Source organism: Schistocerca serialis, unplaced genomic scaffold, assembly GCF_023864345.2.
Source record: "Schistocerca serialis cubense isolate TAMUIC-IGC-003099 unplaced genomic scaffold, iqSchSeri2.2 HiC_scaffold_414, whole genome shotgun sequence".
NCBI classification, from domain to species: Eukaryota; Metazoa; Arthropoda; class Insecta; order Orthoptera; family Acrididae; genus Schistocerca; species Schistocerca serialis.
In genome coordinates this window covers 1-27,487 of record NW_026047991.1, presented here as the reverse complement: position 1 = coordinate 27,487, position 27,487 = coordinate 1, and the positions used below count along the sequence as shown (strand labels likewise).

The 27,487-nt window shown below is 49.5% G+C and overlaps 24 non-coding genes across 24 annotated transcripts; all 24 read right to left on the bottom strand.

The window, feature by feature from the left end:
• Positions 1–433: 433 nt before the first annotated feature.
• LOC126446707 (5S ribosomal RNA) lies at positions 434–552 on the bottom strand. Its single transcript, XR_007583415.1, has one exon. It is a non-coding gene; the product is annotated as a 5S ribosomal RNA (ribosomal RNA).
• A 1,026-nt stretch (positions 553–1,578) lies between these two features.
• Positions 1,579–1,697, bottom strand: LOC126446706 (5S ribosomal RNA). Its single transcript, XR_007583414.1, has one exon. It is a non-coding gene; the product is annotated as a 5S ribosomal RNA (ribosomal RNA).
• A 1,026-nt stretch (positions 1,698–2,723) lies between these two features.
• On the bottom strand, positions 2,724–2,842 carry LOC126446705 (5S ribosomal RNA). The gene has a single exon (XR_007583413.1). It is a non-coding gene; the product is annotated as a 5S ribosomal RNA (ribosomal RNA).
• Positions 2,843–3,868: 1,026 nt separating this feature from the next.
• Positions 3,869–3,987, bottom strand: LOC126446704 (5S ribosomal RNA). Its single transcript, XR_007583412.1, has one exon. It is a non-coding gene; the product is annotated as a 5S ribosomal RNA (ribosomal RNA).
• Positions 3,988–5,013: 1,026 nt separating this feature from the next.
• LOC126446703 (5S ribosomal RNA) lies at positions 5,014–5,132 on the bottom strand. The gene has a single exon (XR_007583411.1). It is a non-coding gene; the product is annotated as a 5S ribosomal RNA (ribosomal RNA).
• Positions 5,133–6,158: 1,026 nt separating this feature from the next.
• On the bottom strand, positions 6,159–6,277 carry LOC126446702 (5S ribosomal RNA). Its single transcript, XR_007583410.1, has one exon. It is a non-coding gene; the product is annotated as a 5S ribosomal RNA (ribosomal RNA).
• Positions 6,278–7,303: 1,026 nt separating this feature from the next.
• Positions 7,304–7,422, bottom strand: LOC126446701 (5S ribosomal RNA). The gene has a single exon (XR_007583409.1). It is a non-coding gene; the product is annotated as a 5S ribosomal RNA (ribosomal RNA).
• A 1,026-nt stretch (positions 7,423–8,448) lies between these two features.
• On the bottom strand, positions 8,449–8,567 carry LOC126446700 (5S ribosomal RNA). Its single transcript, XR_007583408.1, has one exon. It is a non-coding gene; the product is annotated as a 5S ribosomal RNA (ribosomal RNA).
• A 1,025-nt stretch (positions 8,568–9,592) lies between these two features.
• On the bottom strand, positions 9,593–9,711 carry LOC126446699 (5S ribosomal RNA). Its single transcript, XR_007583407.1, has one exon. It is a non-coding gene; the product is annotated as a 5S ribosomal RNA (ribosomal RNA).
• Positions 9,712–10,737: 1,026 nt separating this feature from the next.
• LOC126446696 (5S ribosomal RNA) lies at positions 10,738–10,856 on the bottom strand. Its single transcript, XR_007583405.1, has one exon. It is a non-coding gene; the product is annotated as a 5S ribosomal RNA (ribosomal RNA).
• Positions 10,857–11,882: 1,026 nt separating this feature from the next.
• LOC126446695 (5S ribosomal RNA) lies at positions 11,883–12,001 on the bottom strand. The gene has a single exon (XR_007583404.1). It is a non-coding gene; the product is annotated as a 5S ribosomal RNA (ribosomal RNA).
• A 1,026-nt stretch (positions 12,002–13,027) lies between these two features.
• On the bottom strand, positions 13,028–13,146 carry LOC126446694 (5S ribosomal RNA). Its single transcript, XR_007583403.1, has one exon. It is a non-coding gene; the product is annotated as a 5S ribosomal RNA (ribosomal RNA).
• A 1,028-nt stretch (positions 13,147–14,174) lies between these two features.
• LOC126446693 (5S ribosomal RNA) lies at positions 14,175–14,293 on the bottom strand. The gene has a single exon (XR_007583402.1). It is a non-coding gene; the product is annotated as a 5S ribosomal RNA (ribosomal RNA).
• Positions 14,294–15,319: 1,026 nt separating this feature from the next.
• Positions 15,320–15,438, bottom strand: LOC126446692 (5S ribosomal RNA). The gene has a single exon (XR_007583401.1). It is a non-coding gene; the product is annotated as a 5S ribosomal RNA (ribosomal RNA).
• Positions 15,439–16,464: 1,026 nt separating this feature from the next.
• LOC126446691 (5S ribosomal RNA) lies at positions 16,465–16,583 on the bottom strand. The gene has a single exon (XR_007583400.1). It is a non-coding gene; the product is annotated as a 5S ribosomal RNA (ribosomal RNA).
• A 1,026-nt stretch (positions 16,584–17,609) lies between these two features.
• Positions 17,610–17,728, bottom strand: LOC126446690 (5S ribosomal RNA). The gene has a single exon (XR_007583399.1). It is a non-coding gene; the product is annotated as a 5S ribosomal RNA (ribosomal RNA).
• A 1,026-nt stretch (positions 17,729–18,754) lies between these two features.
• LOC126446689 (5S ribosomal RNA) lies at positions 18,755–18,873 on the bottom strand. Its single transcript, XR_007583398.1, has one exon. It is a non-coding gene; the product is annotated as a 5S ribosomal RNA (ribosomal RNA).
• A 1,026-nt stretch (positions 18,874–19,899) lies between these two features.
• On the bottom strand, positions 19,900–20,018 carry LOC126446688 (5S ribosomal RNA). The gene has a single exon (XR_007583397.1). It is a non-coding gene; the product is annotated as a 5S ribosomal RNA (ribosomal RNA).
• A 1,026-nt stretch (positions 20,019–21,044) lies between these two features.
• LOC126446686 (5S ribosomal RNA) lies at positions 21,045–21,163 on the bottom strand. Its single transcript, XR_007583396.1, has one exon. It is a non-coding gene; the product is annotated as a 5S ribosomal RNA (ribosomal RNA).
• Positions 21,164–22,189: 1,026 nt separating this feature from the next.
• LOC126446711 (5S ribosomal RNA) lies at positions 22,190–22,308 on the bottom strand. Its single transcript, XR_007583418.1, has one exon. It is a non-coding gene; the product is annotated as a 5S ribosomal RNA (ribosomal RNA).
• A 1,026-nt stretch (positions 22,309–23,334) lies between these two features.
• Positions 23,335–23,453, bottom strand: LOC126446710 (5S ribosomal RNA). The gene has a single exon (XR_007583417.1). It is a non-coding gene; the product is annotated as a 5S ribosomal RNA (ribosomal RNA).
• A 1,026-nt stretch (positions 23,454–24,479) lies between these two features.
• LOC126446708 (5S ribosomal RNA) lies at positions 24,480–24,598 on the bottom strand. Its single transcript, XR_007583416.1, has one exon. It is a non-coding gene; the product is annotated as a 5S ribosomal RNA (ribosomal RNA).
• A 1,026-nt stretch (positions 24,599–25,624) lies between these two features.
• Positions 25,625–25,743, bottom strand: LOC126446697 (5S ribosomal RNA). Its single transcript, XR_007583406.1, has one exon. It is a non-coding gene; the product is annotated as a 5S ribosomal RNA (ribosomal RNA).
• Positions 25,744–26,768: 1,025 nt separating this feature from the next.
• On the bottom strand, positions 26,769–26,887 carry LOC126446685 (5S ribosomal RNA). The gene has a single exon (XR_007583395.1). It is a non-coding gene; the product is annotated as a 5S ribosomal RNA (ribosomal RNA).
• Between the last annotated feature and the right edge of the window lie 600 nt (positions 26,888–27,487).

Sequence of the window (27,487 nt, the reverse complement as noted above, 5' to 3'; positions counted from 1 at the left end):
GCATTCGCACCATTCCTGTCCCTGTCCCCGTCCCGACTTGTCCCGACTTTGCTCGACTGCCGCTCGCTGCCGCTCGGGTCGTGGCCCATATAACAGCGCAAGCACAAGAAACGTCTGCAGGAGATGAGGAGACGAGACGAGACGACTAAAGAATAAATTTATAATTACATATCGAAGTAGGAATTGTACACCGCTACACAACAACAGGCCCTGACGTATTTCAGAACACATCTGCCGATTCGTACTGTTTTGTCGTTTTCAAAGACTTCCTGGCGAACTTGGTTAGCACATTCTCCCTCAAACTGAGATATTTACTGCAATTTCGCACCTTATGGTCATTACAGTAGATTAAAATGCTTAAGCAAGAATCTTTGTCACAACAGAACGGTGGTATGGAAAGAGGGCGGTATAAAAAAAAAAGTAAATGAAAGGGAGCCAACAGCACGTGGTGTTCCCAGGTGGTCACCCATCCAAGTACTAACCACGCCCGATGTTGTTTAACTTCGGTGATCGGACGAGAACCGGTGTATTCAACATGGTATGGCCGTTGGCGCCCATATAATGTAGGCGCATGGAAGAATTCGCATTCGGTTCTTATCCCAACACACACAAAATCATACTTTTCGGTCGAAAGCAGCCGCATTTTTTTTTATTGACAATTCGTCACGTTAGCGCGAACGCAATCCTGAGATCCAAAACTTATGAGCCGGAAGGACGCGCTTCGTGTATTTTTTTTTTTTTTTTGGAGATTTATGAATTTATTTATTAACATTACATCGTTACAAGCTAACAACTTTACAACATAAAACACGAACAGAATTGTAATTGTAAGCACTTCCTTCCGCAATCCGACGTGCCAGCAGAGCGACTGCCGAATTAGCGGGCGCGCCGCCGTGTGTGTGAGACGCGCAGCTTCTCGTTGCACCTCCTGTCATCCGCTTGGCGCGTGCAGCCTTCGACACTCGCGGAAGACGCATCTTGTTCCTGGTGTCCAGCGCAGGAGGGCTGGCGCGCGGCCGACCGGCGTAAGGCCTGTGCGGGGTGTGGCAGTGTCTTGTTGGAGGGCGCCACTGCTGGCGATGTGAGCTTCCTCGCCTCGCCTCGCCTCGCCTCGCCTCAGACGAGGTGTTTGCGTAATTTGCAGTGCATTCGCACCATTCCTGTCCCTGTCCCCGTCCCGACTTGTCCCGACTTTGCTCGACTGCCGCTCGCTGCCGCTCGGGTCGTGGCCCATATAACAGCGCAAGCACAAGAAACGTCTGCAGGAGATGAGGAGACGAGACGAGACGACTAAAGAATAAATTTATAATTACATATCGAAGTAGGAATTGTACACCGCTACACAACAACAGGCCCTGACGTATTTCAGAACACATCTGCCGATTCGTACTGTTTTGTCGTTTTCAAAGACTTCCTGGCGAACTTGGTTAGCACATTCTCCCTCAAACTGAGATATTTACTGCAATTTCGCACCTTATGGTCATTACAGTAGATTAAAATGCTTAAGCAAGAATCTTTGTCACAACAGAACGGTGGTATGGAAAGAGGGCGGTATAAAAAAAAAAGTAAATGAAAGGGAGCCAACAGCACGTGGTGTTCCCAGGTGGTCACCCATCCAAGTACTAACCACGCCCGATGTTGTTTAACTTCGGTGATCGGACGAGAACCGGTGTATTCAACATGGTATGGCCGTTGGCGCCCATATAATGTAGGCGCATGGAAGAATTCGCATTCGGTTCTTATCCCAACACACACAAAATCATACTTTTCGGTCGAAAGCAGCCGCATTTTTTTTTATTGACAATTCGTCACGTTAGCGCGAACGCAATCCTGAGATCCAAAACTTATGAGCCGGAAGGACGCGCTTCGTGTATTTTTTTTTTTTTTTTGGAGATTTATGAATTTATTTATTAACATTACATCGTTACAAGCTAACAACTTTACAACATAAAACACGAACAGAATTGTAATTGTAAGCACTTCCTTCCGCAATCCGACGTGCCAGCAGAGCGACTGCCGAATTAGCGGGCGCGCCGCCGTGTGTGTGAGACGCGCAGCTTCTCGTTGCACCTCCTGTCATCCGCTTGGCGCGTGCAGCCTTCGACACTCGCGGAAGACGCATCTTGTTCCTGGTGTCCAGCGCAGGAGGGCTGGCGCGCGGCCGACCGGCGTAAGGCCTGTGCGGGGTGTGGCAGTGTCTTGTTGGAGGGCGCCACTGCTGGCGATGTGAGCTTCCTCGCCTCGCCTCGCCTCGCCTCGCCTCAGACGAGGTGTTTGCGTAATTTGCAGTGCATTCGCACCATTCCTGTCCCTGTCCCCGTCCCGACTTGTCCCGACTTTGCTCGACTGCCGCTCGCTGCCGCTCGGGTCGTGGCCCATATAACAGCGCAAGCACAAGAAACGTCTGCAGGAGATGAGGAGACGAGACGAGACGACTAAAGAATAAATTTATAATTACATATCGAAGTAGGAATTGTACACCGCTACACAACAACAGGCCCTGACGTATTTCAGAACACATCTGCCGATTCGTACTGTTTTGTCGTTTTCAAAGACTTCCTGGCGAACTTGGTTAGCACATTCTCCCTCAAACTGAGATATTTACTGCAATTTCGCACCTTATGGTCATTACAGTAGATTAAAATGCTTAAGCAAGAATCTTTGTCACAACAGAACGGTGGTATGGAAAGAGGGCGGTATAAAAAAAAAAGTAAATGAAAGGGAGCCAACAGCACGTGGTGTTCCCAGGTGGTCACCCATCCAAGTACTAACCACGCCCGATGTTGTTTAACTTCGGTGATCGGACGAGAACCGGTGTATTCAACATGGTATGGCCGTTGGCGCCCATATAATGTAGGCGCATGGAAGAATTCGCATTCGGTTCTTATCCCAACACACACAAAATCATACTTTTCGGTCGAAAGCAGCCGCATTTTTTTTTATTGACAATTCGTCACGTTAGCGCGAACGCAATCCTGAGATCCAAAACTTATGAGCCGGAAGGACGCGCTTCGTGTATTTTTTTTTTTTTTTTGGAGATTTATGAATTTATTTATTAACATTACATCGTTACAAGCTAACAACTTTACAACATAAAACACGAACAGAATTGTAATTGTAAGCACTTCCTTCCGCAATCCGACGTGCCAGCAGAGCGACTGCCGAATTAGCGGGCGCGCCGCCGTGTGTGTGAGACGCGCAGCTTCTCGTTGCACCTCCTGTCATCCGCTTGGCGCGTGCAGCCTTCGACACTCGCGGAAGACGCATCTTGTTCCTGGTGTCCAGCGCAGGAGGGCTGGCGCGCGGCCGACCGGCGTAAGGCCTGTGCGGGGTGTGGCAGTGTCTTGTTGGAGGGCGCCACTGCTGGCGATGTGAGCTTCCTCGCCTCGCCTCGCCTCGCCTCGCCTCAGACGAGGTGTTTGCGTAATTTGCAGTGCATTCGCACCATTCCTGTCCCTGTCCCCGTCCCGACTTGTCCCGACTTTGCTCGACTGCCGCTCGCTGCCGCTCGGGTCGTGGCCCATATAACAGCGCAAGCACAAGAAACGTCTGCAGGAGATGAGGAGACGAGACGAGACGACTAAAGAATAAATTTATAATTACATATCGAAGTAGGAATTGTACACCGCTACACAACAACAGGCCCTGACGTATTTCAGAACACATCTGCCGATTCGTACTGTTTTGTCGTTTTCAAAGACTTCCTGGCGAACTTGGTTAGCACATTCTCCCTCAAACTGAGATATTTACTGCAATTTCGCACCTTATGGTCATTACAGTAGATTAAAATGCTTAAGCAAGAATCTTTGTCACAACAGAACGGTGGTATGGAAAGAGGGCGGTATAAAAAAAAAAGTAAATGAAAGGGAGCCAACAGCACGTGGTGTTCCCAGGTGGTCACCCATCCAAGTACTAACCACGCCCGATGTTGTTTAACTTCGGTGATCGGACGAGAACCGGTGTATTCAACATGGTATGGCCGTTGGCGCCCATATAATGTAGGCGCATGGAAGAATTCGCATTCGGTTCTTATCCCAACACACACAAAATCATACTTTTCGGTCGAAAGCAGCCGCATTTTTTTTTATTGACAATTCGTCACGTTAGCGCGAACGCAATCCTGAGATCCAAAACTTATGAGCCGGAAGGACGCGCTTCGTGTATTTTTTTTTTTTTTTTGGAGATTTATGAATTTATTTATTAACATTACATCGTTACAAGCTAACAACTTTACAACATAAAACACGAACAGAATTGTAATTGTAAGCACTTCCTTCCGCAATCCGACGTGCCAGCAGAGCGACTGCCGAATTAGCGGGCGCGCCGCCGTGTGTGTGAGACGCGCAGCTTCTCGTTGCACCTCCTGTCATCCGCTTGGCGCGTGCAGCCTTCGACACTCGCGGAAGACGCATCTTGTTCCTGGTGTCCAGCGCAGGAGGGCTGGCGCGCGGCCGACCGGCGTAAGGCCTGTGCGGGGTGTGGCAGTGTCTTGTTGGAGGGCGCCACTGCTGGCGATGTGAGCTTCCTCGCCTCGCCTCGCCTCGCCTCGCCTCAGACGAGGTGTTTGCGTAATTTGCAGTGCATTCGCACCATTCCTGTCCCTGTCCCCGTCCCGACTTGTCCCGACTTTGCTCGACTGCCGCTCGCTGCCGCTCGGGTCGTGGCCCATATAACAGCGCAAGCACAAGAAACGTCTGCAGGAGATGAGGAGACGAGACGAGACGACTAAAGAATAAATTTATAATTACATATCGAAGTAGGAATTGTACACCGCTACACAACAACAGGCCCTGACGTATTTCAGAACACATCTGCCGATTCGTACTGTTTTGTCGTTTTCAAAGACTTCCTGGCGAACTTGGTTAGCACATTCTCCCTCAAACTGAGATATTTACTGCAATTTCGCACCTTATGGTCATTACAGTAGATTAAAATGCTTAAGCAAGAATCTTTGTCACAACAGAACGGTGGTATGGAAAGAGGGCGGTATAAAAAAAAAAGTAAATGAAAGGGAGCCAACAGCACGTGGTGTTCCCAGGTGGTCACCCATCCAAGTACTAACCACGCCCGATGTTGTTTAACTTCGGTGATCGGACGAGAACCGGTGTATTCAACATGGTATGGCCGTTGGCGCCCATATAATGTAGGCGCATGGAAGAATTCGCATTCGGTTCTTATCCCAACACACACAAAATCATACTTTTCGGTCGAAAGCAGCCGCATTTTTTTTTATTGACAATTCGTCACGTTAGCGCGAACGCAATCCTGAGATCCAAAACTTATGAGCCGGAAGGACGCGCTTCGTGTATTTTTTTTTTTTTTTTGGAGATTTATGAATTTATTTATTAACATTACATCGTTACAAGCTAACAACTTTACAACATAAAACACGAACAGAATTGTAATTGTAAGCACTTCCTTCCGCAATCCGACGTGCCAGCAGAGCGACTGCCGAATTAGCGGGCGCGCCGCCGTGTGTGTGAGACGCGCAGCTTCTCGTTGCACCTCCTGTCATCCGCTTGGCGCGTGCAGCCTTCGACACTCGCGGAAGACGCATCTTGTTCCTGGTGTCCAGCGCAGGAGGGCTGGCGCGCGGCCGACCGGCGTAAGGCCTGTGCGGGGTGTGGCAGTGTCTTGTTGGAGGGCGCCACTGCTGGCGATGTGAGCTTCCTCGCCTCGCCTCGCCTCGCCTCGCCTCAGACGAGGTGTTTGCGTAATTTGCAGTGCATTCGCACCATTCCTGTCCCTGTCCCCGTCCCGACTTGTCCCGACTTTGCTCGACTGCCGCTCGCTGCCGCTCGGGTCGTGGCCCATATAACAGCGCAAGCACAAGAAACGTCTGCAGGAGATGAGGAGACGAGACGAGACGACTAAAGAATAAATTTATAATTACATATCGAAGTAGGAATTGTACACCGCTACACAACAACAGGCCCTGACGTATTTCAGAACACATCTGCCGATTCGTACTGTTTTGTCGTTTTCAAAGACTTCCTGGCGAACTTGGTTAGCACATTCTCCCTCAAACTGAGATATTTACTGCAATTTCGCACCTTATGGTCATTACAGTAGATTAAAATGCTTAAGCAAGAATCTTTGTCACAACAGAACGGTGGTATGGAAAGAGGGCGGTATAAAAAAAAAAGTAAATGAAAGGGAGCCAACAGCACGTGGTGTTCCCAGGTGGTCACCCATCCAAGTACTAACCACGCCCGATGTTGTTTAACTTCGGTGATCGGACGAGAACCGGTGTATTCAACATGGTATGGCCGTTGGCGCCCATATAATGTAGGCGCATGGAAGAATTCGCATTCGGTTCTTATCCCAACACACACAAAATCATACTTTTCGGTCGAAAGCAGCCGCATTTTTTTTTATTGACAATTCGTCACGTTAGCGCGAACGCAATCCTGAGATCCAAAACTTATGAGCCGGAAGGACGCGCTTCGTGTATTTTTTTTTTTTTTTTGGAGATTTATGAATTTATTTATTAACATTACATCGTTACAAGCTAACAACTTTACAACATAAAACACGAACAGAATTGTAATTGTAAGCACTTCCTTCCGCAATCCGACGTGCCAGCAGAGCGACTGCCGAATTAGCGGGCGCGCCGCCGTGTGTGTGAGACGCGCAGCTTCTCGTTGCACCTCCTGTCATCCGCTTGGCGCGTGCAGCCTTCGACACTCGCGGAAGACGCATCTTGTTCCTGGTGTCCAGCGCAGGAGGGCTGGCGCGCGGCCGACCGGCGTAAGGCCTGTGCGGGGTGTGGCAGTGTCTTGTTGGAGGGCGCCACTGCTGGCGATGTGAGCTTCCTCGCCTCGCCTCGCCTCGCCTCGCCTCAGACGAGGTGTTTGCGTAATTTGCAGTGCATTCGCACCATTCCTGTCCCTGTCCCCGTCCCGACTTGTCCCGACTTTGCTCGACTGCCGCTCGCTGCCGCTCGGGTCGTGGCCCATATAACAGCGCAAGCACAAGAAACGTCTGCAGGAGATGAGGAGACGAGACGAGACGACTAAAGAATAAATTTATAATTACATATCGAAGTAGGAATTGTACACCGCTACACAACAACAGGCCCTGACGTATTTCAGAACACATCTGCCGATTCGTACTGTTTTGTCGTTTTCAAAGACTTCCTGGCGAACTTGGTTAGCACATTCTCCCTCAAACTGAGATATTTACTGCAATTTCGCACCTTATGGTCATTACAGTAGATTAAAATGCTTAAGCAAGAATCTTTGTCACAACAGAACGGTGGTATGGAAAGAGGGCGGTATAAAAAAAAAAGTAAATGAAAGGGAGCCAACAGCACGTGGTGTTCCCAGGTGGTCACCCATCCAAGTACTAACCACGCCCGATGTTGTTTAACTTCGGTGATCGGACGAGAACCGGTGTATTCAACATGGTATGGCCGTTGGCGCCCATATAATGTAGGCGCATGGAAGAATTCGCATTCGGTTCTTATCCCAACACACACAAAATCATACTTTTCGGTCGAAAGCAGCCGCATTTTTTTTTATTGACAATTCGTCACGTTAGCGCGAACGCAATCCTGAGATCCAAAACTTATGAGCCGGAAGGACGCGCTTCGTGTATTTTTTTTTTTTTTTTGGAGATTTATGAATTTATTTATTAACATTACATCGTTACAAGCTAACAACTTTACAACATAAAACACGAACAGAATTGTAATTGTAAGCACTTCCTTCCGCAATCCGACGTGCCAGCAGAGCGACTGCCGAATTAGCGGGCGCGCCGCCGTGTGTGTGAGACGCGCAGCTTCTCGTTGCACCTCCTGTCATCCGCTTGGCGCGTGCAGCCTTCGACACTCGCGGAAGACGCATCTTGTTCCTGGTGTCCAGCGCAGGAGGGCTGGCGCGCGGCCGACCGGCGTAAGGCCTGTGCGGGGTGTGGCAGTGTCTTGTTGGAGGGCGCCACTGCTGGCGATGTGAGCTTCCTCGCCTCGCCTCGCCTCGCCTCGCCTCAGACGAGGTGTTTGCGTAATTTGCAGTGCATTCGCACCATTCCTGTCCCTGTCCCCGTCCCGACTTGTCCCGACTTTGCTCGACTGCCGCTCGCTGCCGCTCGGGTCGTGGCCCATATAACAGCGCAAGCACAAGAAACGTCTGCAGGAGATGAGGAGACGAGACGAGACGACTAAAGAATAAATTTATAATTACATATCGAAGTAGGAATTGTACACCGCTACACAACAACAGGCCCTGACGTATTTCAGAACACATCTGCCGATTCGTACTGTTTTGTCGTTTTCAAAGACTTCCTGGCGAACTTGGTTAGCACATTCTCCCTCAAACTGAGATATTTACTGCAATTTCGCACCTTATGGTCATTACAGTAGATTAAAATGCTTAAGCAAGAATCTTTGTCACAACAGAACGGTGGTATGGAAAGAGGGCGGTATAAAAAAAAAAGTAAATGAAAGGGAGCCAACAGCACGTGGTGTTCCCAGGTGGTCACCCATCCAAGTACTAACCACGCCCGATGTTGTTTAACTTCGGTGATCGGACGAGAACCGGTGTATTCAACATGGTATGGCCGTTGGCGCCCATATAATGTAGGCGCATGGAAGAATTCGCATTCGGTTCTTATCCCAACACACACAAAATCATACTTTTCGGTCGAAAGCAGCCGCATTTTTTTTTATTGACAATTCGTCACGTTAGCGCGAACGCAATCCTGAGATCCAAAACTTATGAGCCGGAAGGACGCGCTTCGTGTATTTTTTTTTTTTTTTGGAGATTTATGAATTTATTTATTAACATTACATCGTTACAAGCTAACAACTTTACAACATAAAACACGAACAGAATTGTAATTGTAAGCACTTCCTTCCGCAATCCGACGTGCCAGCAGAGCGACTGCCGAATTAGCGGGCGCGCCGCCGTGTGTGTGAGACGCGCAGCTTCTCGTTGCACCTCCTGTCATCCGCTTGGCGCGTGCAGCCTTCGACACTCGCGGAAGACGCATCTTGTTCCTGGTGTCCAGCGCAGGAGGGCTGGCGCGCGGCCGACCGGCGTAAGGCCTGTGCGGGGTGTGGCAGTGTCTTGTTGGAGGGCGCCACTGCTGGCGATGTGAGCTTCCTCGCCTCGCCTCGCCTCGCCTCGCCTCAGACGAGGTGTTTGCGTAATTTGCAGTGCATTCGCACCATTCCTGTCCCTGTCCCCGTCCCGACTTGTCCCGACTTTGCTCGACTGCCGCTCGCTGCCGCTCGGGTCGTGGCCCATATAACAGCGCAAGCACAAGAAACGTCTGCAGGAGATGAGGAGACGAGACGAGACGACTAAAGAATAAATTTATAATTACATATCGAAGTAGGAATTGTACACCGCTACACAACAACAGGCCCTGACGTATTTCAGAACACATCTGCCGATTCGTACTGTTTTGTCGTTTTCAAAGACTTCCTGGCGAACTTGGTTAGCACATTCTCCCTCAAACTGAGATATTTACTGCAATTTCGCACCTTATGGTCATTACAGTAGATTAAAATGCTTAAGCAAGAATCTTTGTCACAACAGAACGGTGGTATGGAAAGAGGGCGGTATAAAAAAAAAAGTAAATGAAAGGGAGCCAACAGCACGTGGTGTTCCCAGGTGGTCACCCATCCAAGTACTAACCACGCCCGATGTTGTTTAACTTCGGTGATCGGACGAGAACCGGTGTATTCAACATGGTATGGCCGTTGGCGCCCATATAATGTAGGCGCATGGAAGAATTCGCATTCGGTTCTTATCCCAACACACACAAAATCATACTTTTCGGTCGAAAGCAGCCGCATTTTTTTTTATTGACAATTCGTCACGTTAGCGCGAACGCAATCCTGAGATCCAAAACTTATGAGCCGGAAGGACGCGCTTCGTGTATTTTTTTTTTTTTTTTGGAGATTTATGAATTTATTTATTAACATTACATCGTTACAAGCTAACAACTTTACAACATAAAACACGAACAGAATTGTAATTGTAAGCACTTCCTTCCGCAATCCGACGTGCCAGCAGAGCGACTGCCGAATTAGCGGGCGCGCCGCCGTGTGTGTGAGACGCGCAGCTTCTCGTTGCACCTCCTGTCATCCGCTTGGCGCGTGCAGCCTTCGACACTCGCGGAAGACGCATCTTGTTCCTGGTGTCCAGCGCAGGAGGGCTGGCGCGCGGCCGACCGGCGTAAGGCCTGTGCGGGGTGTGGCAGTGTCTTGTTGGAGGGCGCCACTGCTGGCGATGTGAGCTTCCTCGCCTCGCCTCGCCTCGCCTCGCCTCAGACGAGGTGTTTGCGTAATTTGCAGTGCATTCGCACCATTCCTGTCCCTGTCCCCGTCCCGACTTGTCCCGACTTTGCTCGACTGCCGCTCGCTGCCGCTCGGGTCGTGGCCCATATAACAGCGCAAGCACAAGAAACGTCTGCAGGAGATGAGGAGACGAGACGAGACGACTAAAGAATAAATTTATAATTACATATCGAAGTAGGAATTGTACACCGCTACACAACAACAGGCCCTGACGTATTTCAGAACACATCTGCCGATTCGTACTGTTTTGTCGTTTTCAAAGACTTCCTGGCGAACTTGGTTAGCACATTCTCCCTCAAACTGAGATATTTACTGCAATTTCGCACCTTATGGTCATTACAGTAGATTAAAATGCTTAAGCAAGAATCTTTGTCACAACAGAACGGTGGTATGGAAAGAGGGCGGTATAAAAAAAAAAGTAAATGAAAGGGAGCCAACAGCACGTGGTGTTCCCAGGTGGTCACCCATCCAAGTACTAACCACGCCCGATGTTGTTTAACTTCGGTGATCGGACGAGAACCGGTGTATTCAACATGGTATGGCCGTTGGCGCCCATATAATGTAGGCGCATGGAAGAATTCGCATTCGGTTCTTATCCCAACACACACAAAATCATACTTTTCGGTCGAAAGCAGCCGCATTTTTTTTTATTGACAATTCGTCACGTTAGCGCGAACGCAATCCTGAGATCCAAAACTTATGAGCCGGAAGGACGCGCTTCGTGTATTTTTTTTTTTTTTTTGGAGATTTATGAATTTATTTATTAACATTACATCGTTACAAGCTAACAACTTTACAACATAAAACACGAACAGAATTGTAATTGTAAGCACTTCCTTCCGCAATCCGACGTGCCAGCAGAGCGACTGCCGAATTAGCGGGCGCGCCGCCGTGTGTGTGAGACGCGCAGCTTCTCGTTGCACCTCCTGTCATCCGCTTGGCGCGTGCAGCCTTCGACACTCGCGGAAGACGCATCTTGTTCCTGGTGTCCAGCGCAGGAGGGCTGGCGCGCGGCCGACCGGCGTAAGGCCTGTGCGGGGTGTGGCAGTGTCTTGTTGGAGGGCGCCACTGCTGGCGATGTGAGCTTCCTCGCCTCGCCTCGCCTCGCCTCGCCTCAGACGAGGTGTTTGCGTAATTTGCAGTGCATTCGCACCATTCCTGTCCCTGTCCCCGTCCCGACTTGTCCCGACTTTGCTCGACTGCCGCTCGCTGCCGCTCGGGTCGTGGCCCATATAACAGCGCAAGCACAAGAAACGTCTGCAGGAGATGAGGAGACGAGACGAGACGACTAAAGAATAAATTTATAATTACATATCGAAGTAGGAATTGTACACCGCTACACAACAACAGGCCCTGACGTATTTCAGAACACATCTGCCGATTCGTACTGTTTTGTCGTTTTCAAAGACTTCCTGGCGAACTTGGTTAGCACATTCTCCCTCAAACTGAGATATTTACTGCAATTTCGCACCTTATGGTCATTACAGTAGATTAAAATGCTTAAGCAAGAATCTTTGTCACAACAGAACGGTGGTATGGAAAGAGGGCGGTATAAAAAAAAAAGTAAATGAAAGGGAGCCAACAGCACGTGGTGTTCCCAGGTGGTCACCCATCCAAGTACTAACCACGCCCGATGTTGTTTAACTTCGGTGATCGGACGAGAACCGGTGTATTCAACATGGTATGGCCGTTGGCGCCCATATAATGTAGGCGCATGGAAGAATTCGCATTCGGTTCTTATCCCAACACACACAAAATCATACTTTTCGGTCGAAAGCAGCCGCATTTTTTTTTATTGACAATTCGTCACGTTAGCGCGAACGCAATCCTGAGATCCAAAACTTATGAGCCGGAAGGACGCGCTTCGTGTATTTTTTTTTTTTTTTTGGAGATTTATGAATTTATTTATTAACATTACATCGTTACAAGCTAACAACTTTACAACATAAAACACGAACAGAATTGTAATTGTAAGCACTTCCTTCCGCAATCCGACGTGCCAGCAGAGCGACTGCCGAATTAGCGGGCGCGCCGCCGTGTGTGTGAGACGCGCAGCTTCTCGTTGCACCTCCTGTCATCCGCTTGGCGCGTGCAGCCTTCGACACTCGCGGAAGACGCATCTTGTTCCTGGTGTCCAGCGCAGGAGGGCTGGCGCGCGGCCGACCGGCGTAAGGCCTGTGCGGGGTGTGGCAGTGTCTTGTTGGAGGGCGCCACTGCTGGCGATGTGAGCTTCCTCGCCTCGCCTCGCCTCGCCTCGCCTCAGACGAGGTGTTTGCGTAATTTGCAGTGCATTCGCACCATTCCTGTCCCTGTCCCCGTCCCGACTTGTCCCGACTTTGCTCGACTGCCGCTCGCTGCCGCTCGGGTCGTGGCCCATATAACAGCGCAAGCACAAGAAACGTCTGCAGGAGATGAGGAGACGAGACGAGACGACTAAAGAATAAATTTATAATTACATATCGAAGTAGGAATTGTACACCGCTACACAACAACAGGCCCTGACGTATTTCAGAACACATCTGCCGATTCGTACTGTTTTGTCGTTTTCAAAGACTTCCTGGCGAACTTGGTTAGCACATTCTCCCTCAAACTGAGATATTTACTGCAATTTCGCACCTTATGGTCATTACAGTAGATTAAAATGCTTAAGCAAGAATCTTTGTCACAACAGAACGGTGGTATGGAAAGAGGGCGGTATAAAAAAAAAAGTAAATGAAAGGGAGCCAACAGCACGTGGTGTTCCCAGGTGGTCACCCATCCAAGTACTAACCACGCCCGATGTTGTTTAACTTCGGTGATCGGACGAGAACCGGTGTATTCAACATGGTATGGCCGTTGGCGCCCATATAATGTAGGCGCATGGAAGAATTCGCATTCGGTTCTTATCCCAACACACACAAAATCATACTTTTCGGTCGAAAGCAGCCGCATTTTTTTTTATTGACAATTCGTCACGTTAGCGCGAACGCAATCCTGAGATCCAAAACTTATGAGCCGGAAGGACGCGCTTCGTGTATTTTTTTTTTTTTTTTGGAGATTTATGAATTTATTTATTAACATTACATCGTTACAAGCTAACAACTTTACAACATAAAACACGAACAGAATTGTAATTGTAAGCACTTCCTTCCGCAATCCGACGTGCCAGCAGAGCGACTGCCGAATTAGCGGGCGCGCGCCGCCGTGTGTGTGAGACGCGCAGCTTCTCGTTGCACCTCCTGTCATCCGCTTGGCGCGTGCAGCCTTCGACACTCGCGGAAGACGCATCTTGTTCCTGGTGTCCAGCGCAGGAGGGCTGGCGCGCGGCCGACCGGCGTAAGGCCTGTGCGGGGTGTGGCAGTGTCTTGTTGGAGGGCGCCACTGCTGGCGATGTGAGCTTCCTCGCCTCGCCTCGCCTCGCCTCGCCTCAGACGAGGTGTTTGCGTAATTTGCAGTGCATTCGCACCATTCCTGTCCCTGTCCCCGTCCCGACTTGTCCCGACTTTGCTCGACTGCCGCTCGCTGCCGCTCGGGTCGTGGCCCATATAACAGCGCAAGCACAAGAAACGTCTGCAGGAGATGAGGAGACGAGACGAGACGACTAAAGAATAAATTTATAATTACATATCGAAGTAGGAATTGTACACCGCTACACAACAACAGGCCCTGACGTATTTCAGAACACATCTGCCGATTCGTACTGTTTTGTCGTTTTCAAAGACTTCCTGGCGAACTTGGTTAGCACATTCTCCCTCAAACTGAGATATTTACTGCAATTTCGCACCTTATGGTCATTACAGTAGATTAAAATGCTTAAGCAAGAATCTTTGTCACAACAGAACGGTGGTATGGAAAGAGGGCGGTATAAAAAAAAAAGTAAATGAAAGGGAGCCAACAGCACGTGGTGTTCCCAGGTGGTCACCCATCCAAGTACTAACCACGCCCGATGTTGTTTAACTTCGGTGATCGGACGAGAACCGGTGTATTCAACATGGTATGGCCGTTGGCGCCCATATAATGTAGGCGCATGGAAGAATTCGCATTCGGTTCTTATCCCAACACACACAAAATCATACTTTTCGGTCGAAAGCAGCCGCATTTTTTTTTATTGACAATTCGTCACGTTAGCGCGAACGCAATCCTGAGATCCAAAACTTATGAGCCGGAAGGACGCGCTTCGTGTATTTTTTTTTTTTTTTTGGAGATTTATGAATTTATTTATTAACATTACATCGTTACAAGCTAACAACTTTACAACATAAAACACGAACAGAATTGTAATTGTAAGCACTTCCTTCCGCAATCCGACGTGCCAGCAGAGCGACTGCCGAATTAGCGGGCGCGCCGCCGTGTGTGTGAGACGCGCAGCTTCTCGTTGCACCTCCTGTCATCCGCTTGGCGCGTGCAGCCTTCGACACTCGCGGAAGACGCATCTTGTTCCTGGTGTCCAGCGCAGGAGGGCTGGCGCGCGGCCGACCGGCGTAAGGCCTGTGCGGGGTGTGGCAGTGTCTTGTTGGAGGGCGCCACTGCTGGCGATGTGAGCTTCCTCGCCTCGCCTCGCCTCGCCTCGCCTCAGACGAGGTGTTTGCGTAATTTGCAGTGCATTCGCACCATTCCTGTCCCTGTCCCCGTCCCGACTTGTCCCGACTTTGCTCGACTGCCGCTCGCTGCCGCTCGGGTCGTGGCCCATATAACAGCGCAAGCACAAGAAACGTCTGCAGGAGATGAGGAGACGAGACGAGACGACTAAAGAATAAATTTATAATTACATATCGAAGTAGGAATTGTACACCGCTACACAACAACAGGCCCTGACGTATTTCAGAACACATCTGCCGATTCGTACTGTTTTGTCGTTTTCAAAGACTTCCTGGCGAACTTGGTTAGCACATTCTCCCTCAAACTGAGATATTTACTGCAATTTCGCACCTTATGGTCATTACAGTAGATTAAAATGCTTAAGCAAGAATCTTTGTCACAACAGAACGGTGGTATGGAAAGAGGGCGGTATAAAAAAAAAAGTAAATGAAAGGGAGCCAACAGCACGTGGTGTTCCCAGGTGGTCACCCATCCAAGTACTAACCACGCCCGATGTTGTTTAACTTCGGTGATCGGACGAGAACCGGTGTATTCAACATGGTATGGCCGTTGGCGCCCATATAATGTAGGCGCATGGAAGAATTCGCATTCGGTTCTTATCCCAACACACACAAAATCATACTTTTCGGTCGAAAGCAGCCGCATTTTTTTTTATTGACAATTCGTCACGTTAGCGCGAACGCAATCCTGAGATCCAAAACTTATGAGCCGGAAGGACGCGCTTCGTGTATTTTTTTTTTTTTTTTGGAGATTTATGAATTTATTTATTAACATTACATCGTTACAAGCTAACAACTTTACAACATAAAACACGAACAGAATTGTAATTGTAAGCACTTCCTTCCGCAATCCGACGTGCCAGCAGAGCGACTGCCGAATTAGCGGGCGCGCCGCCGTGTGTGTGAGACGCGCAGCTTCTCGTTGCACCTCCTGTCATCCGCTTGGCGCGTGCAGCCTTCGACACTCGCGGAAGACGCATCTTGTTCCTGGTGTCCAGCGCAGGAGGGCTGGCGCGCGGCCGACCGGCGTAAGGCCTGTGCGGGGTGTGGCAGTGTCTTGTTGGAGGGCGCCACTGCTGGCGATGTGAGCTTCCTCGCCTCGCCTCGCCTCGCCTCGCCTCAGACGAGGTGTTTGCGTAATTTGCAGTGCATTCGCACCATTCCTGTCCCTGTCCCCGTCCCGACTTGTCCCGACTTTGCTCGACTGCCGCTCGCTGCCGCTCGGGTCGTGGCCCATATAACAGCGCAAGCACAAGAAACGTCTGCAGGAGATGAGGAGACGAGACGAGACGACTAAAGAATAAATTTATAATTACATATCGAAGTAGGAATTGTACACCGCTACACAACAACAGGCCCTGACGTATTTCAGAACACATCTGCCGATTCGTACTGTTTTGTCGTTTTCAAAGACTTCCTGGCGAACTTGGTTAGCACATTCTCCCTCAAACTGAGATATTTACTGCAATTTCGCACCTTATGGTCATTACAGTAGATTAAAATGCTTAAGCAAGAATCTTTGTCACAACAGAACGGTGGTATGGAAAGAGGGCGGTATAAAAAAAAAAGTAAATGAAAGGGAGCCAACAGCACGTGGTGTTCCCAGGTGGTCACCCATCCAAGTACTAACCACGCCCGATGTTGTTTAACTTCGGTGATCGGACGAGAACCGGTGTATTCAACATGGTATGGCCGTTGGCGCCCATATAATGTAGGCGCATGGAAGAATTCGCATTCGGTTCTTATCCCAACACACACAAAATCATACTTTTCGGTCGAAAGCAGCCGCATTTTTTTTTATTGACAATTCGTCACGTTAGCGCGAACGCAATCCTGAGATCCAAAACTTATGAGCCGGAAGGACGCGCTTCGTGTATTTTTTTTTTTTTTTTGGAGATTTATGAATTTATTTATTAACATTACATCGTTACAAGCTAACAACTTTACAACATAAAACACGAACAGAATTGTAATTGTAAGCACTTCCTTCCGCAATCCGACGTGCCAGCAGAGCGACTGCCGAATTAGCGGGCGCGCCGCCGTGTGTGTGAGACGCGCAGCTTCTCGTTGCACCTCCTGTCATCCGCTTGGCGCGTGCAGCCTTCGACACTCGCGGAAGACGCATCTTGTTCCTGGTGTCCAGCGCAGGAGGGCTGGCGCGCGGCCGACCGGCGTAAGGCCTGTGCGGGGTGTGGCAGTGTCTTGTTGGAGGGCGCCACTGCTGGCGATGTGAGCTTCCTCGCCTCGCCTCGCCTCGCCTCGCCTCAGACGAGGTGTTTGCGTAATTTGCAGTGCATTCGCACCATTCCTGTCCCTGTCCCCGTCCCGACTTGTCCCGACTTTGCTCGACTGCCGCTCGCTGCCGCTCGGGTCGTGGCCCATATAACAGCGCAAGCACAAGAAACGTCTGCAGGAGATGAGGAGACGAGACGAGACGACTAAAGAATAAATTTATAATTACATATCGAAGTAGGAATTGTACACCGCTACACAACAACAGGCCCTGACGTATTTCAGAACACATCTGCCGATTCGTACTGTTTTGTCGTTTTCAAAGACTTCCTGGCGAACTTGGTTAGCACATTCTCCCTCAAACTGAGATATTTACTGCAATTTCGCACCTTATGGTCATTACAGTAGATTAAAATGCTTAAGCAAGAATCTTTGTCACAACAGAACGGTGGTATGGAAAGAGGGCGGTATAAAAAAAAAAGTAAATGAAAGGGAGCCAACAGCACGTGGTGTTCCCAGGTGGTCACCCATCCAAGTACTAACCACGCCCGATGTTGTTTAACTTCGGTGATCGGACGAGAACCGGTGTATTCAACATGGTATGGCCGTTGGCGCCCATATAATGTAGGCGCATGGAAGAATTCGCATTCGGTTCTTATCCCAACACACACAAAATCATACTTTTCGGTCGAAAGCAGCCGCATTTTTTTTTATTGACAATTCGTCACGTTAGCGCGAACGCAATCCTGAGATCCAAAACTTATGAGCCGGAAGGACGCGCTTCGTGTATTTTTTTTTTTTTTTTGGAGATTTATGAATTTATTTATTAACATTACATCGTTACAAGCTAACAACTTTACAACATAAAACACGAACAGAATTGTAATTGTAAGCACTTCCTTCCGCAATCCGACGTGCCAGCAGAGCGACTGCCGAATTAGCGGGCGCGCCGCCGTGTGTGTGAGACGCGCAGCTTCTCGTTGCACCTCCTGTCATCCGCTTGGCGCGTGCAGCCTTCGACACTCGCGGAAGACGCATCTTGTTCCTGGTGTCCAGCGCAGGAGGGCTGGCGCGCGGCCGACCGGCGTAAGGCCTGTGCGGGGTGTGGCAGTGTCTTGTTGGAGGGCGCCACTGCTGGCGATGTGAGCTTCCTCGCCTCGCCTCGCCTCGCCTCGCCTCAGACGAGGTGTTTGCGTAATTTGCAGTGCATTCGCACCATTCCTGTCCCTGTCCCCGTCCCGACTTGTCCCGACTTTGCTCGACTGCCGCTCGCTGCCGCTCGGGTCGTGGCCCATATAACAGCGCAAGCACAAGAAACGTCTGCAGGAGATGAGGAGACGAGACGAGACGACTAAAGAATAAATTTATAATTACATATCGAAGTAGGAATTGTACACCGCTACACAACAACAGGCCCTGACGTATTTCAGAACACATCTGCCGATTCGTACTGTTTTGTCGTTTTCAAAGACTTCCTGGCGAACTTGGTTAGCACATTCTCCCTCAAACTGAGATATTTACTGCAATTTCGCACCTTATGGTCATTACAGTAGATTAAAATGCTTAAGCAAGAATCTTTGTCACAACAGAACGGTGGTATGGAAAGAGGGCGGTATAAAAAAAAAAGTAAATGAAAGGGAGCCAACAGCACGTGGTGTTCCCAGGTGGTCACCCATCCAAGTACTAACCACGCCCGATGTTGTTTAACTTCGGTGATCGGACGAGAACCGGTGTATTCAACATGGTATGGCCGTTGGCGCCCATATAATGTAGGCGCATGGAAGAATTCGCATTCGGTTCTTATCCCAACACACACAAAATCATACTTTTCGGTCGAAAGCAGCCGCATTTTTTTTTATTGACAATTCGTCACGTTAGCGCGAACGCAATCCTGAGATCCAAAACTTATGAGCCGGAAGGACGCGCTTCGTGTATTTTTTTTTTTTTTTTGGAGATTTATGAATTTATTTATTAACATTACATCGTTACAAGCTAACAACTTTACAACATAAAACACGAACAGAATTGTAATTGTAAGCACTTCCTTCCGCAATCCGACGTGCCAGCAGAGCGACTGCCGAATTAGCGGGCGCGCCGCCGTGTGTGTGAGACGCGCAGCTTCTCGTTGCACCTCCTGTCATCCGCTTGGCGCGTGCAGCCTTCGACACTCGCGGAAGACGCATCTTGTTCCTGGTGTCCAGCGCAGGAGGGCTGGCGCGCGGCCGACCGGCGTAAGGCCTGTGCGGGGTGTGGCAGTGTCTTGTTGGAGGGCGCCACTGCTGGCGATGTGAGCTTCCTCGCCTCGCCTCGCCTCGCCTCGCCTCAGACGAGGTGTTTGCGTAATTTGCAGTGCATTCGCACCATTCCTGTCCCTGTCCCCGTCCCGACTTGTCCCGACTTTGCTCGACTGCCGCTCGCTGCCGCTCGGGTCGTGGCCCATATAACAGCGCAAGCACAAGAAACGTCTGCAGGAGATGAGGAGACGAGACGAGACGACTAAAGAATAAATTTATAATTACATATCGAAGTAGGAATTGTACACCGCTACACAACAACAGGCCCTGACGTATTTCAGAACACATCTGCCGATTCGTACTGTTTTGTCGTTTTCAAAGACTTCCTGGCGAACTTGGTTAGCACATTCTCCCTCAAACTGAGATATTTACTGCAATTTCGCACCTTATGGTCATTACAGTAGATTAAAATGCTTAAGCAAGAATCTTTGTCACAACAGAACGGTGGTATGGAAAGAGGGCGGTATAAAAAAAAAAGTAAATGAAAGGGAGCCAACAGCACGTGGTGTTCCCAGGTGGTCACCCATCCAAGTACTAACCACGCCCGATGTTGTTTAACTTCGGTGATCGGACGAGAACCGGTGTATTCAACATGGTATGGCCGTTGGCGCCCATATAATGTAGGCGCATGGAAGAATTCGCATTCGGTTCTTATCCCAACACACACAAAATCATACTTTTCGGTCGAAAGCAGCCGCATTTTTTTTTATTGACAATTCGTCACGTTAGCGCGAACGCAATCCTGAGATCCAAAACTTATGAGCCGGAAGGACGCGCTTCGTGTATTTTTTTTTTTTTTTTGGAGATTTATGAATTTATTTATTAACATTACATCGTTACAAGCTAACAACTTTACAACATAAAACACGAACAGAATTGTAATTGTAAGCACTTCCTTCCGCAATCCGACGTGCCAGCAGAGCGACTGCCGAATTAGCGGGCGCGCCGCCGTGTGTGTGAGACGCGCAGCTTCTCGTTGCACCTCCTGTCATCCGCTTGGCGCGTGCAGCCTTCGACACTCGCGGAAGACGCATCTTGTTCCTGGTGTCCAGCGCAGGAGGGCTGGCGCGCGGCCGACCGGCGTAAGGCCTGTGCGGGGTGTGGCAGTGTCTTGTTGGAGGGCGCCACTGCTGGCGATGTGAGCTTCCTCGCCTCGCCTCGCCTCGCCTCGCCTCAGACGAGGTGTTTGCGTAATTTGCAGTGCATTCGCACCATTCCTGTCCCTGTCCCCGTCCCGACTTGTCCCGACTTTGCTCGACTGCCGCTCGCTGCCGCTCGGGTCGTGGCCCATATAACAGCGCAAGCACAAGAAACGTCTGCAGGAGATGAGGAGACGAGACGAGACGACTAAAGAATAAATTTATAATTACATATCGAAGTAGGAATTGTACACCGCTACACAACAACAGGCCCTGACGTATTTCAGAACACATCTGCCGATTCGTACTGTTTTGTCGTTTTCAAAGACTTCCTGGCGAACTTGGTTAGCACATTCTCCCTCAAACTGAGATATTTACTGCAATTTCGCACCTTATGGTCATTACAGTAGATTAAAATGCTTAAGCAAGAATCTTTGTCACAACAGAACGGTGGTATGGAAAGAGGGCGGTATAAAAAAAAAAGTAAATGAAAGGGAGCCAACAGCACGTGGTGTTCCCAGGTGGTCACCCATCCAAGTACTAACCACGCCCGATGTTGTTTAACTTCGGTGATCGGACGAGAACCGGTGTATTCAACATGGTATGGCCGTTGGCGCCCATATAATGTAGGCGCATGGAAGAATTCGCATTCGGTTCTTATCCCAACACACACAAAATCATACTTTTCGGTCGAAAGCAGCCGCATTTTTTTTTATTGACAATTCGTCACGTTAGCGCGAACGCAATCCTGAGATCCAAAACTTATGAGCCGGAAGGACGCGCTTCGTGTATTTTTTTTTTTTTTTTGGAGATTTATGAATTTATTTATTAACATTACATCGTTACAAGCTAACAACTTTACAACATAAAACACGAACAGAATTGTAATTGTAAGCACTTCCTTCCGCAATCCGACGTGCCAGCAGAGCGACTGCCGAATTAGCGGGCGCGCCGCCGTGTGTGTGAGACGCGCAGCTTCTCGTTGCACCTCCTGTCATCCGCTTGGCGCGTGCAGCCTTCGACACTCGCGGAAGACGCATCTTGTTCCTGGTGTCCAGCGCAGGAGGGCTGGCGCGCGGCCGACCGGCGTAAGGCCTGTGCGGGGTGTGGCAGTGTCTTGTTGGAGGGCGCCACTGCTGGCGATGTGAGCTTCCTCGCCTCGCCTCGCCTCGCCTCGCCTCAGACGAGGTGTTTGCGTAATTTGCAGTGCATTCGCACCATTCCTGTCCCTGTCCCCGTCCCGACTTGTCCCGACTTTGCTCGACTGCCGCTCGCTGCCGCTCGGGTCGTGGCCCATATAACAGCGCAAGCACAAGAAACGTCTGCAGGAGATGAGGAGACGAGACGAGACGACTAAAGAATAAATTTATAATTACATATCGAAGTAGGAATTGTACACCGCTACACAACAACAGGCCCTGACGTATTTCAGAACACATCTGCCGATTCGTACTGTTTTGTCGTTTTCAAAGACTTCCTGGCGAACTTGGTTAGCACATTCTCCCTCAAACTGAGATATTTACTGCAATTTCGCACCTTATGGTCATTACAGTAGATTAAAATGCTTAAGCAAGAATCTTTGTCACAACAGAACGGTGGTATGGAAAGAGGGCGGTATAAAAAAAAAAGTAAATGAAAGGGAGCCAACAGCACGTGGTGTTCCCAGGTGGTCACCCATCCAAGTACTAACCACGCCCGATGTTGTTTAACTTCGGTGATCGGACGAGAACCGGTGTATTCAACATGGTATGGCCGTTGGCGCCCATATAATGTAGGCGCATGGAAGAATTCGCATTCGGTTCTTATCCCAACACACACAAAATCATACTTTTCGGTCGAAAGCAGCCGCATTTTTTTTTATTGACAATTCGTCACGTTAGCGCGAACGCAATCCTGAGATCCAAAACTTATGAGCCGGAAGGACGCGCTTCGTGTATTTTTTTTTTTTTTTTGGAGATTTATGAATTTATTTATTAACATTACATCGTTACAAGCTAACAACTTTACAACATAAAACACGAACAGAATTGTAATTGTAAGCACTTCCTTCCGCAATCCGACGTGCCAGCAGAGCGACTGCCGAATTAGCGGGCGCGCCGCCGTGTGTGTGAGACGCGCAGCTTCTCGTTGCACCTCCTGTCATCCGCTTGGCGCGTGCAGCCTTCGACACTCGCGGAAGACGCATCTTGTTCCTGGTGTCCAGCGCAGGAGGGCTGGCGCGCGGCCGACCGGCGTAAGGCCTGTGCGGGGTGTGGCAGTGTCTTGTTGGAGGGCGCCACTGCTGGCGATGTGAGCTTCCTCGCCTCGCCTCGCCTCGCCTCGCCTCAGACGAGGTGTTTGCGTAATTTGCAGTGCATTCGCACCATTCCTGTCCCTGTCCCCGTCCCGACTTGTCCCGACTTTGCTCGACTGCCGCTCGCTGCCGCTCGGGTCGTGGCCCATATAACAGCGCAAGCACAAGAAACGTCTGCAGGAGATGAGGAGACGAGACGAGACGACTAAAGAATAAATTTATAATTACATATCGAAGTAGGAATTGTACACCGCTACACAACAACAGGCCCTGACGTATTTCAGAACACATCTGCCGATTCGTACTGTTTTGTCGTTTTCAAAGACTTCCTGGCGAACTTGGTTAGCACATTCTCCCTCAAACTGAGATATTTACTGCAATTTCGCACCTTATGGTCATTACAGTAGATTAAAATGCTTAAGCAAGAATCTTTGTCACAACAGAACGGTGGTATGGAAAGAGGGCGGTATAAAAAAAAAAGTAAATGAAAGGGAGCCAACAGCACGTGGTGTTCCCAGGTGGTCACCCATCCAAGTACTAACCACGCCCGATGTTGTTTAACTTCGGTGATCGGACGAGAACCGGTGTATTCAACATGGTATGGCCGTTGGCGCCCATATAATGTAGGCGCATGGAAGAATTCGCATTCGGTTCTTATCCCAACACACACAAAATCATACTTTTCGGTCGAAAGCAGCCGCATTTTTTTTTATTGACAATTCGTCACGTTAGCGCGAACGCAATCCTGAGATCCAAAACTTATGAGCCGGAAGGACGCGCTTCGTGTATTTTTTTTTTTTTTTTGGAGATTTATGAATTTATTTATTAACATTACATCGTTACAAGCTAACAACTTTACAACATAAAACACGAACAGAATTGTAATTGTAAGCACTTCCTTCCGCAATCCGACGTGCCAGCAGAGCGACTGCCGAATTAGCGGGCGCGCCGCCGTGTGTGTGAGACGCGCAGCTTCTCGTTGCACCTCCTGTCATCCGCTTGGCGCGTGCAGCCTTCGACACTCGCGGAAGACGCATCTTGTTCCTGGTGTCCAGCGCAGGAGGGCTGGCGCGCGGCCGACCGGCGTAAGGCCTGTGCGGGGTGTGGCAGTGTCTTGTTGGAGGGCGCCACTGCTGGCGATGTGAGCTTCCTCGCCTCGCCTCGCCTCGCCTCGCCTCAGACGAGGTGTTTGCGTAATTTGCAGTGCATTCGCACCATTCCTGTCCCTGTCCCCGTCCCGACTTGTCCCGACTTTGCTCGACTGCCGCTCGCTGCCGCTCGGGTCGTGGCCCATATAACAGCGCAAGCACAAGAAACGTCTGCAGGAGATGAGGAGACGAGACGAGACGACTAAAGAATAAATTTATAATTACATATCGAAGTAGGAATTGTACACCGCTACACAACAACAGGCCCTGACGTATTTCAGAACACATCTGCCGATTCGTACTGTTTTGTCGTTTTCAAAGACTTCCTGGCGAACTTGGTTAGCACATTCTCCCTCAAACTGAGATATTTACTGCAATTTCGCACCTTATGGTCATTACAGTAGATTAAAATGCTTAAGCAAGAATCTTTGTCACAACAGAACGGTGGTATGGAAAGAGGGCGGTATAAAAAAAAAAGTAAATGAAAGGGAGCCAACAGCACGTGGTGTTCCCAGGTGGTCACCCATCCAAGTACTAACCACGCCCGATGTTGTTTAACTTCGGTGATCGGACGAGAACCGGTGTATTCAACATGGTATGGCCGTTGGCGCCCATATAATGTAGGCGCATGGAAGAATTCGCATTCGGTTCTTATCCCAACACACACAAAATCATACTTTTCGGTCGAAAGCAGCCGCATTTTTTTTTATTGACAATTCGTCACGTTAGCGCGAACGCAATCCTGAGATCCAAAACTTATGAGCCGGAAGGACGCGCTTCGTGTATTTTTTTTTTTTTTTTGGAGATTTATGAATTTATTTATTAACATTACATCGTTACAAGCTAACAACTTTACAACATAAAACACGAACAGAATTGTAATTGTAAGCACTTCCTTCCGCAATCCGACGTGCCAGCAGAGCGACTGCCGAATTAGCGGGCGCGCCGCCGTGTGTGTGAGACGCGCAGCTTCTCGTTGCACCTCCTGTCATCCGCTTGGCGCGTGCAGCCTTCGACACTCGCGGAAGACGCATCTTGTTCCTGGTGTCCAGCGCAGGAGGGCTGGCGCGCGGCCGACCGGCGTAAGGCCTGTGCGGGGTGTGGCAGTGTCTTGTTGGAGGGCGCCACTGCTGGCGATGTGAGCTTCCTCGCCTCGCCTCGCCTCGCCTCGCCTCAGACGAGGTGTTTGCGTAATTTGCAGTGCATTCGCACCATTCCTGTCCCTGTCCCCGTCCCGACTTGTCCCGACTTTGCTCGACTGCCGCTCGCTGCCGCTCGGGTCGTGGCCCATATAACAGCGCAAGCACAAGAAACGTCTGCAGGAGATGAGGAGACGAGACGAGACGACTAAAGAATAAATTTATAATTACATATCGAAGTAGGAATTGTACACCGCTACACAACAACAGGCCCTGACGTATTTCAGAACACATCTGCCGATTCGTACTGTTTTGTCGTTTTCAAAGACTTCCTGGCGAACTTGGTTAGCACATTCTCCCTCAAACTGAGATATTTACTGCAATTTCGCACCTTATGGTCATTACAGTAGATTAAAATGCTTAAGCAAGAATCTTTGTCACAACAGAACGGTGGTATGGAAAGAGGGCGGTATAAAAAAAAAAGTAAATGAAAGGGAGCCAACAGCACGTGGTGTTCCCAGGTGGTCACCCATCCAAGTACTAACCACGCCCGATGTTGTTTAACTTCGGTGATCGGACGAGAACCGGTGTATTCAACATGGTATGGCCGTTGGCGCCCATATAATGTAGGCGCATGGAAGAATTCGCATTCGGTTCTTATCCCAACACACACAAAATCATACTTTTCGGTCGAAAGCAGCCGCATTTTTTTTTATTGACAATTCGTCACGTTAGCGCGAACGCAATCCTGAGATCCAAAACTTATGAGCCGGAAGGACGCGCTTCGTGTATTTTTTTTTTTTTTTGGAGATTTATGAATTTATTTATTAACATTACATCGTTACAAGCTAACAACTTTACAACATAAAACACGAACAGAATTGTAATTGTAAGCACTTCCTTCCGCAATCCGACGTGCCAGCAGAGCGACTGCCGAATTAGCGGGCGCGCCGCCGTGTGTGTGAGACGCGCAGCTTCTCGTTGCACCTCCTGTCATCCGCTTGGCGCGTGCAGCCTTCGACACTCGCGGAAGACGCATCTTGTTCCTGGTGTCCAGCGCAGGAGGGCTGGCGCGCGGCCGACCGGCGTAAGGCCTGTGCGGGGTGTGGCAGTGTCTTGTTGGAGGGCGCCACTGCTGGCGATGTGAGCTTCCTCGCCTCGCCTCGCCTCGCCTCGCCTCAGACGAGGTGTTTGCGTAATTTGCAGTGCATTCGCACCATTCCTGTCCCTGTCCCCGTCCCGACTTGTCCCGACTTTGCTCGACTGCCGCTCGCTGCCGCTCGGGTCGTGGCCCATATAACAGCGCAAGCACAAGAAACGTCTGCAGGAGATGAGGAGACGAGACGAGACGACTAAAGAATAAATTTATAATTACATATCGAAGTAGGAATTGTACACCGCTACACAACAACAGGCCCTGACGTATTTCAGAACACATCTGCCGATTCGTACTGTTTTGTCGTTTTCAAAGACTTCCTGGCGAACTTGGTTAGCACATTCTCCCTCAAACTGAGATATTTACTGCAATTTCGCACCTTATGGTCATTACAGTAGATTAAAATGCTTAAGCAAGAATCTTTGTCACAACAGAACGGTGGTATGGAAAGAGGGCGGTATAAAAAAAAAAGTAAATGAAAGGGAGCCAACAGCACGTGGTGTTCCCAGGTGGTCACCCATCCAAGTACTAACCACGCCCGATGTTGTTTAACTTCGGTGATCGGACGAGAACCGGTGTATTCAACATGGTATGGCCGTTGGCGCCCATATAATGTAGGCGCATGGAAGAATTCGCATTCGGTTCTTATCCCAACACACACAAAATCATACTTTTCGGTCGAAAGCAGCCGCATTTTTTTTTATTGACAATTCGTCACGTTAGCGCGAACGCAATCCTGAGATCCAAAACTTATGAGCCGGAAGGACGCGCTTCGTGTATTTTTTTTTTTTTTTTGGAGATTTATGAATTTATTTATTAACATTACATCGTTACAAGCTAACAACTTTACAACATAAAACACGAACAGAATTGTAATTGTAAGCACTTCCTTCCGCAATCCGACGTGCCAGCAGAGCGACTGCCGAATTAGCGGGCGCGCCGCCGTGTGTGTGAGACGCGCAGCTTCTCGTTGCACCTCCTGTCATCCGCTTGGCGCGTGCAGCCTTCGACACTCGCGGAAGACGCATCTTGTTCCTGGTGTCCAGCGCAGGAGGGCTGGCGCGCGGCCGACCGGCGTAAGGCCTGTGCGGGGTGTGGCAGTGTCTTGTTGGAGGGCGCCACTGCTGGCGATGTGAGCTTCCTCGCCTCGCCTCGCCTCGCCTCGCCTCAGACGAGGTGTTTGCGTAATTTGCAGTGCATTCG